This window comes from Alligator sinensis, unplaced genomic scaffold (assembly GCF_000455745.1).
Source record: "Alligator sinensis unplaced genomic scaffold, ASM45574v1 scaffold1765_1, whole genome shotgun sequence".
NCBI classification, from domain to species: domain Eukaryota; kingdom Metazoa; phylum Chordata; order Crocodylia; family Alligatoridae; genus Alligator; species Alligator sinensis.
In genome coordinates, this window is record NW_005843468.1 from 41,672 (window position 1) to 50,061 (window position 8,390).

Here is an 8,390-nt window from a genome sequence, read left to right on the forward strand (position 1 = left end):
GACAATAAGGAAGGGGTCCCCCCGCCAGCCTCTCTTCCCTGACATTTTGTGGGTGGATAAGTACAGGCCCAGAGCCCCTGCGATGGCCTCGGCCCGTGCGCAGCGCCCCGCCACATCTGGCCACAGCTGCACCAGGGCCGGCACAGCTGGCAGGGGGATGGGCCTGCCCCGCTGGAGCTGGGGGCTGCAGGATCCTGGCCCTGATGACAGGGCAATGCAGGGAGAAGCTGCCTTTGGGCAGAGTCGGCCTGGTCCATCCATGTGTCCGTACTGCAGACCCAGAGTCTCCCTGGGGTCTCAGGTTGGGCATGAGGTGCCTTGGAGCTGGGAAGATGTGTCAAGGCTGCAATAGGGGCCCTGGAGAGACCCCCTGAGACCTCCCACCGGAGCCATGGCACGGTCTGGGCTCCTCCCTGTGCAGCTGCTCAGCCCCTGACTTCCTTGCTGGGGGAGGCTGGAGTTGGCCCACAGAGCCCTCCTGGCCCTGGGTCCGCCTGGGCCAGCTCAGCCAGGGCAGCTCCCCTCTGCTGGCATGTGCCAGAGGGGTCTCTGGGTGCCCAGGGAAGGGGGCAGTTGGGTGCCCGTGGGCAGCGCCAGAGCTGTGGGGAAGCCTCGGTGGAGGCCGGGACGACTCGCTTCCTTGCTCACATCTGGCGAGCAGGTGTGAGAGCAGCGGGGGCTGCGGGCGGCTGCAGCTGGAGAGAGCCGTGCCCTCTGCTGGGGACCCTGGAGCGTGGGGGGAGCAGGGGGAAGGGAGCACGTCTGCACCAGGAGCTCAGGGGGCCCAGCACCCACCACACCCATGCTGCACAGGGCTCAGCATCTACTGCATCTGTGCTGCACAGGGCTTAGCACAGCTGCCCAGGGGCTCAGCCCACACTGCATCAGTGCTTCACAGGGGCTCAGCCTGCACTGCACCCGCATTGCACAGGGCTCAGCACCCACTGTATCTGTGCTGCACAGGGCTTAGCACCCACTGCACCCACACTGCACAGGGCTCAGCACCTACTCCATCCGTGCTGCACAGGGTGTAGCACCCACTGCACCCACACTGCACAGAGCTGAGCACCCAATGTGCACCCCATGCACCGAGGTCCTTTGGAAATCTGGCTCTGGTCAGGGGTCAAGGGTCAGACTTGCCTCCTAAAACCTCCCAGCCAATCCAGGGGCTCCCTCTAGCACGGCCAGTTCAGCCGGGGGACGATGCCAGGCCTGCCCCACACTGGGCTCCACGGGGGACCTCCACCCTGCTGCACACACGTGTCCACGCATGCACACGCATGCTCCTGGGCTCCGATTCCCAAGGCTCATGTGCGGATGGGCTGCCTCCGCTGACCCATGGCCCCAGTGCTGCCCAGTGCTCAGGGCCTCATTCCCAGCACACACGGGCCCCGGTACCGCTCACAGGGGGCTTGGGCACCAACGCCTGGCACATCACATGAGGACATGAGACCAGGAGCCAGGCCAGACTGGGCAGACCCAGGTCCATCCAGCCTTGTGTCCCATCTCTGGCACTGGCAGGGGTGGGTGCTAGAGGGGGGAGAGCAGCGAACTGGTCTCTCTAGGGTGCTCTGTCCCCTGCCCAGCACCCTCCCCAGCCTTCACTGTCACTGGGTTGAAGCTGCCCAAGGAAATATCTCTGCCCACGAGCCATGAATAGATGGATCCTCCATGGATGTATCCAGAACCTTGCTGACCCCAGCCCTGCTTTCGGCCTCCATCCTATCCTGGACCAGTGAAACCCACTCGTTCACAACATGTTGCATTAAGAAGTATTTGCACTTGCTTGTTTTTAACCCCGTCCCCTGCTCATTGCAGCGGTGCCCCTGGCACGGGGGGAACAACAGCTCCCTGCTCCCGTGGTCTTCACCCTTCCTGATGTTATAGGCCCCTGTCCTCTCCCCACCCCGGCCAACTCCTATCCACGCTGAAGACTCCTGGCCTTTTTTAGTCTCTCCTCGTCTGACAACGGCTCCAGGACCCTGCTCACGCTGGCTGCCCTTCTCTGGACTTTTTCCAGTTCAATGACATCCTTTTGGAGTTGCGGGGATCGGCTCTGCACACAGGATTCAGGCCGTGGGCGCCTCAGGGGTTTGCATAGAGGCAGGATGATGTTGGAATGAGAATCACAGAAAATTCAGGTTAAAGGGAGATCAGGAGGTCACATCTAGTGCAACGCCCTGCTCCAAGCAGGACCGGCCCCAACTACATCATCCCAGCCAAGGCTTTGTATACCTGGGTCTTAAATACCTCCAAGGATGGAGACTCCCCCACCGCTCTGGGTAACCTGCTCCAGTGCTTCACCACCCTCCTCCTGAGAAAGTTGTTCCTAATATCCAACCTCAACTTCCCTTGCTGCAGCTTGAGCCCGTTGCTCCTTGTCCTGGCATCTTCCCCCACGGAGAACAGCCCAGCTCCGTCCTCTTTGCAACCCCCTGCAGGGAGCTGAAGGCTGCAGAGGGAGGGGAAACCTCCCAGGCCAGGTTGAGCAGGGGGCAAATCCCTGCCTGTGCCCCCCCAAGAGCCTTGTAGCTCAGATTCCACACACTGTCTCAGCACATGCCACCATGCGTGTTTACCATGTGTGTTATCCATGTGTGCGTTTGTGTGTCCACGTGTGTGAACAGGTGTGTCTGCCTTGCATTGCATGGTGGGCCTGGGCATGCATGCACTGCTGCTGGATGTGCATGTGCTGAGTGTGGCACGTGTGCATGCATGGGCAGGGGGCATGCCAGGGGACGTGCGTGCTCCTGGACAGGGGCAAGGAGCAGCCGGGGGCCGGGGTGACCCGTCTTCCTCCCCAGGCCCCGGTGCAGGGTGCAGGGCGGGCAGCTGAGGTTCTCTCCCCAACTGGCTCTGCTTGGATGCTCTCCAATCCCATTGGCCAGCGCCTGGTCACCGTGACAACAGGATGCTGTCGCCATGCCAACCCCCTGCAGAGGTTCCCTAGGATGCCCCATGGGCTGTGTGCACTATCCCAGAATGCACTAGGGCACCCCAGCACCCATCAGGTGCCCCACGGCAGGGACAGCACGGCCTGGGCTTGGCTTGCAGCTGCTAGCCTGCTTGTCCCATGCCGGGACCCCCGCTCTGTCTGGGCAGAGACGGGCAGGAATGAACCCCGGGGACTTTCTCTTTCCCGTTCAGTGCGGTGCAAACCCTGCTCCTGTCCCCCTCCATCCTCCTGGGTGCCAGGTGGGGACCCCTGCCAGGCATGGGGCAGGGTGGGCAGCCAAGACCAGCTAGGGGGTCTCCCCCTCCCCTCCTCTCCCCTCTACCTCGCAGGGACACTGCAGCGATGGGTGCCCTGTTCACATTCCTCCCCACTTCAAAGGCCCCACAAATCACCCACTTTTCGGTAGAAGCCTGGGCATAAATCACCAAGGAGCAAAGGTTGCTCCCGGCTGCAGCCACGCTGGGCAGGACTGGGTTGCCAGAGGGCACTGGGCACCAACGGCACGGGTGCCAGGCCAGGGCCGTGCCCCCCTGCAGAGGGAGGGGAAACCCCCCAGGCTGAGTCAAGCTGAGCAGGGGGCAAATCCCTGCCTGCCCCCCCAAGGCAGTGTAAGTGAGGGGGCAAGAGCTGCCAGCCAGCACCCTGCAGCGCTGAGTCCCAGCAGGAGCATTGGCTCAGCACGATATCCATGTGAGGCCAGAGCTGTCGTGCCCGGGAAGGGGAAGCCATCAGGGCCCAGACTGGGAAAATAGGGGGAACATGTGGGGACAGGAGAGATTAGGTGCTGAGCAGCGTGGAGAAGCCCTGCTGGGCCCCCGGGTCACAGGAGGAGCCGGTGTCGAGCTGAGGTCGCTGCCGTGTGAGTCGCCATCAGTGGGTTTCAGAGTCAACATCCCGTGCCCCGGAAAGGAGGCGGTGGCTCTGCCAGGGGACCATCCCAGGTGCCTGCAGGCTCCGGCTGTGTCCGTCTGCCCCTACAAGCAGGGCAGCTGCCCAGCACGCAGCAGGCAGCCTCCTCTCTGCCGCCATGGGGAGCCCCTCTTTAGCGAGAGCTGGGATTGCAGCCTGGGGGTCCTGGCCTGGGGGTCCCAGGGGCTTGGGGCACTCAGCCCAGAGGGGAAGGGGTGCAGGGCGCGGCAGGGAGGGGAAGGGATCAGCATTGCAAATGCCAGCCAGCCCCTGGGCTGTGCAGCCTAGTGGTGCGGGGACTGCAGTGTGGCTGGGGGGGCCATGAGAAGGACACGGCTGCCCCCCTGTGGCCAGCTCTGGGCACTGCATGGGGCAGCAGCCAGGGGTGCAGGGGTGGCCAGTGCACCCCACCGGGGCAGCGCTGGGGGTCTGTGCCCCCGACAGGAGCTACCGCCATGCGGGGCATGGCCCTGCTGCCACCGCTGCCCCAGGAGCACCAAGGCAGGGGGCTGGGGGGGCCCGGGGCAGACCCAGGTGGAGGGACTCTGCTTGGAGCAGCTTCCAGGAGGGCTCTGGGGACCCCCATGGGGACAGGGAGCTGGGGGGGTCACAGCCAGAACGGGGGGCTCCAGGCAAGGGGTCAGGTGAGATGGGGCAACCACAGTCCCCCCTGCCACGGGTACTTCTACCCCCCCACACACACACACACAGATGCCTCCACCCTGCCACGTGGCCCTGTCATCCTCAGCCTTATCTCCCCAGCGCCCACCTGTGCAGCTGGCAGAGCCCCACCGAGGCAGCGACAACAAGGAGCCTTTGTGCTGCAGGCTGGGGGGAGTGGGGGTCCCAGCCCGACCCTGCCACCGCCCCCCCGGCGTGGCCTTGGGTGAGTGCCCGTCTTCTCCGTGCCCCTTCCCTCCCTGCCCCCCAGCCCTGCCCGGCCTCGGCTACCCCAGGTACCCCAAGGGGGGGTGGGGGTCCCAGCTCCTGCTTCAGACGGGAACGGGCTGGGCAGGGAAACCCAGCCAACAAGGGCAGGGCCAGGAAATGCCCCCGCGCATTGGCTCAGCACTCATGTCCCCCCACTCCTGTACTGCACTCTCCTCCCTTCCGCAAGGGCTCCGGGGGAAACTGAGGCACGCAGCCACAGGGGCTCAGCCCTGCACAACACGGGGCTCAGTGATGGTGCTCCCTGGGTGGGGTGGGAACAGCCCTAATTCTGCCCCAGAGGGACCCCGGGGTGCTGAGAGCCGCTGTCAGCGCCCGGCCCCCGCCCACGACCTGGCAGGCAATGCCCCCCCACCCTTCCCGGCCCCGGCTAATCTCCCCGACTGACAGACGGGCCTTTGATCTGCTCTTCCCTTGCTGTCAGCAGCCTGCGGCAAGGCCCACGGGGCCAAGGGACCCTCCTCTGGATTTACACCTGCTGCAGCTGAGCCCCTGCACAGCTGCCCCCCAAACACGGGTCCTGCAACCATTCACCGGGGCAGCAGCTCCTCTAGTGCCCACGCTGCCCGCAGGGACCTATCCACCCAGCCCCTGCACCCTCCTGCTGGAAGAAACCCCAAAGCCAAGGGAGAATCCCCATTCTGTGCCAGCACTACAGGGCCCATGACACGTGGTAGAGCCATTCTCGCTTCAGCTAGCAGAGGGCCCATTCCTGACCCTCGCCGCACACCCTGTTGCAATAGAGGAGCCGGCTGGCTTTGGTGGAGATGCCGGGGCCTGGTGACAGCCGTGAACCACCATCCCCGGGTGAATGGGGGTTATAGTCCCCGGAGGCTGGGGCACGAGGCGGGTACAGTCGTGGGCACAGACGGGGGGAACAGCTGCCACGGGAAGTACAGTCATGTTTCTGGCTTCACTCTGCCCCCCAGACCACTGCTTGGAGCACGAGTTTGCCAGGTCTCTGCCTAGTTCCCGGGAGAGCACCATGATCCCAGCGCCGTCACCGCCAGCTGCCCTCTTGCTCGCACACCCTGGGTCAGGCTGGATGTGACCCCGCAGCTCCCTGCCAGGCCCGCGGCTCTGGGACTCTGGGATGTGAATGCGGGAGCCGAGGCTGCGGGGGGCTAATGAAGACCGTGCCTGGATCCTTAACGACCGCCAGCCCAGGGGGTTGGGGCACTGGCACCAGGGGGGACCTGGGAGGGCAGCAGCCTGGCCTGGCACTGCTTCCCGTGGCTGTGTGGCACCATGCGAAGGAGCCCAGCTCCGCGCTGAGCCTGGGGGACGTGTGCCCCCAGTGCAGCCCCCACCTACCCCCTGCCAAACTCCCCCAAATTCCTGCCCATCCTCGCCCGGCCTGGCAGACAGCCGTGCCCCGGCATTGGCAGGGGGATACGTGGGGGGCACTCCAGGCCCCAGCGATGGGGAGAGGAGGGAGCAGGCGGCTGGGGAAGCGGCAGGAAATTCTCCAGAGCGACAGAGAATCAACCGGCCACGTGACGGCACCGCGCGTCAAGAGATGGGTCCCGGGAATGAACACCCCAGAGGCCTGGAAAGCAGCCGGGCAGGCCAGGGATCCTGGGAGACGCTTCAGAGCCGGAGCAGGGCGCCCGCGGGAGATGCCAGGGCTGGGGGGACGCTGCAGCACGGGGGGGCCATGGAGAGGCTGAGCGGGAGGGTCGATGCTTGTGCTCTGCTGGGGGTGTCCCAGGCTGGGGCTGTGCTGGCTGCCCTCCCCTGGGGTTGGGGGTTCAAGCCCCTCCAGAGGCGCTGGGTGCTGGGGCTGTGCTCAGCTGTGCTGATGCTCCTGTTGGGACTCAGCCCTGCAGGGTCCTGGCTACAGGCTCTTGCCCCTGCTTTCTCTGCCTTGTGCGGGGGGGAGGCAGGGAGTTGCCCCCTGCTCAGCCTGGCCCGGCCTGGGGGGTTTCCCCTCCCTCTGCAGCGGGGGCACGGCCTGGGCCCGGGCTCTCCCCAGCGCCCACCAACCCCCCGGCAGCAGCAGGACGCCCTGTATCCCGAGACGAGGTGCAGGGGCAATGCCTGTGTCGCGCAGACCTCGGAGGTGCATAACACTATCGCCGCAACAGCCCCGGGCATCGCCCCCACCCCTCAGAAAGCAGGGGGGGCTGCGGCAATGACGGCGGTGAAGCATCCTGGCAGGGGTGCTGCAGGCGGGGTCCGTAGAGCCATTGCCACGTGGGCTGTGGTGCCACAAGCTGCTCTCACGCGGCCGGGGGAGCTGAAGCTGGCTGGCACGTGTGCTGTACCACGGAGGTGGCGCAGGACCTGGGCAGCCCCGATTGCATGTCGCATCCCCACGCTGCCAGGCACAAAGGACCCGCGGCCTCCTTCCCCCGCCCAACCTCCAGCACTGGCCAGCACTGCCCATGGTCATGGCCACGGAGGCTCTGCCCGCACTGGGGACAAAGGTCCCTGCTGCGAGCCCTTGAACCTGTCTGTCTGATAAGGGGAGTTAATGATCAGCGCGGGGGAACGCCACCCCCGCCACACTGCCGCCTGCTCCGTGCAGGCAGCCCGGGCATGGTGGCACACGGCTGGGGCAAGGCCTGGGCTGCTGCACCCCACAGGACCGGGCGCGCTGGCTCCATCCCGCACCCGGCTTCCTGCACCCAACCTCCTTCCCTCGTGTTGGCGTGGCCCAGGGCTGCCGTGGCCCGACAGCAGCCCCCGCATCCCCCCCTTCCTCGTTGCTGTCTCCTCCTTGGCTCTCTCCAGGCTCAAGCCAGTGCCTGGATGACCCTGCACTTGGTGGCTTGAAACCTACCCCTGAGCGAGACACAGGCTGTGCGCCTGAGTCCCCCATGTACACACATGTACATGCACCCCCCCCCAAGGAAATAGGGGGCAATGCAGAACAGGGGGGGAGGCCAGGCTGCAACAGACAAGCAGGATGCTGGGGTTAAGGGACTTGCCCAGGGACATCTGGGAAGGCAGTGGCAGAGCTGGGACCATTTCATTTTCATGTTCTGGGCCTGGGGGGAACAACAGCTCCCTCTCCCTTGGTCTGTAGCCTGCGAGATGTTATAGACCTCTGTCCTCTCCCCCCTCGGCCAACTCCTTTCCAAGCTGAAGTGTCCCGGCCTTTTTAGTCTCTCCTGATCTGGCAGCAGCTCCAGGCACAACCCTCTTCGGGTGCCACGAGGCGGGGGCCACACCGTGGGAGCTGTGCAAACACCCACCTGCGTGGTCAGCCCAGAGCTGTGCAACGGGAACCACCAGCATCACAAGCCTCCCGCCCTGCCGGGTCAGCCCGAGCTCTTGGCCCCAGACCCGCGCCGGGATGTCTCCGGAGTCAAGGAGCAGGGGGTAGCTCCGAGCCCGGGGTGCCAACGAGGCCTGGAGAAGAAGGAGGTGGAGACCCACAGGGCTCAGACACTTCAGCTGTTGTTCACCGGCGGCGGAGCCCGTGGGCTCAGTTCGGAGAGCTCCTCCGATCCCCCAGAAGCAGCGACAAGGGAAACAAAGGCCGCCTGGGCAGCATTCGGGCTGGGCATGGAGCCGGCTGAGGGGAGGGGAGGGGAGGGGAGGGGAGGGGGCGGCTCCAGGCAGCCAGGCG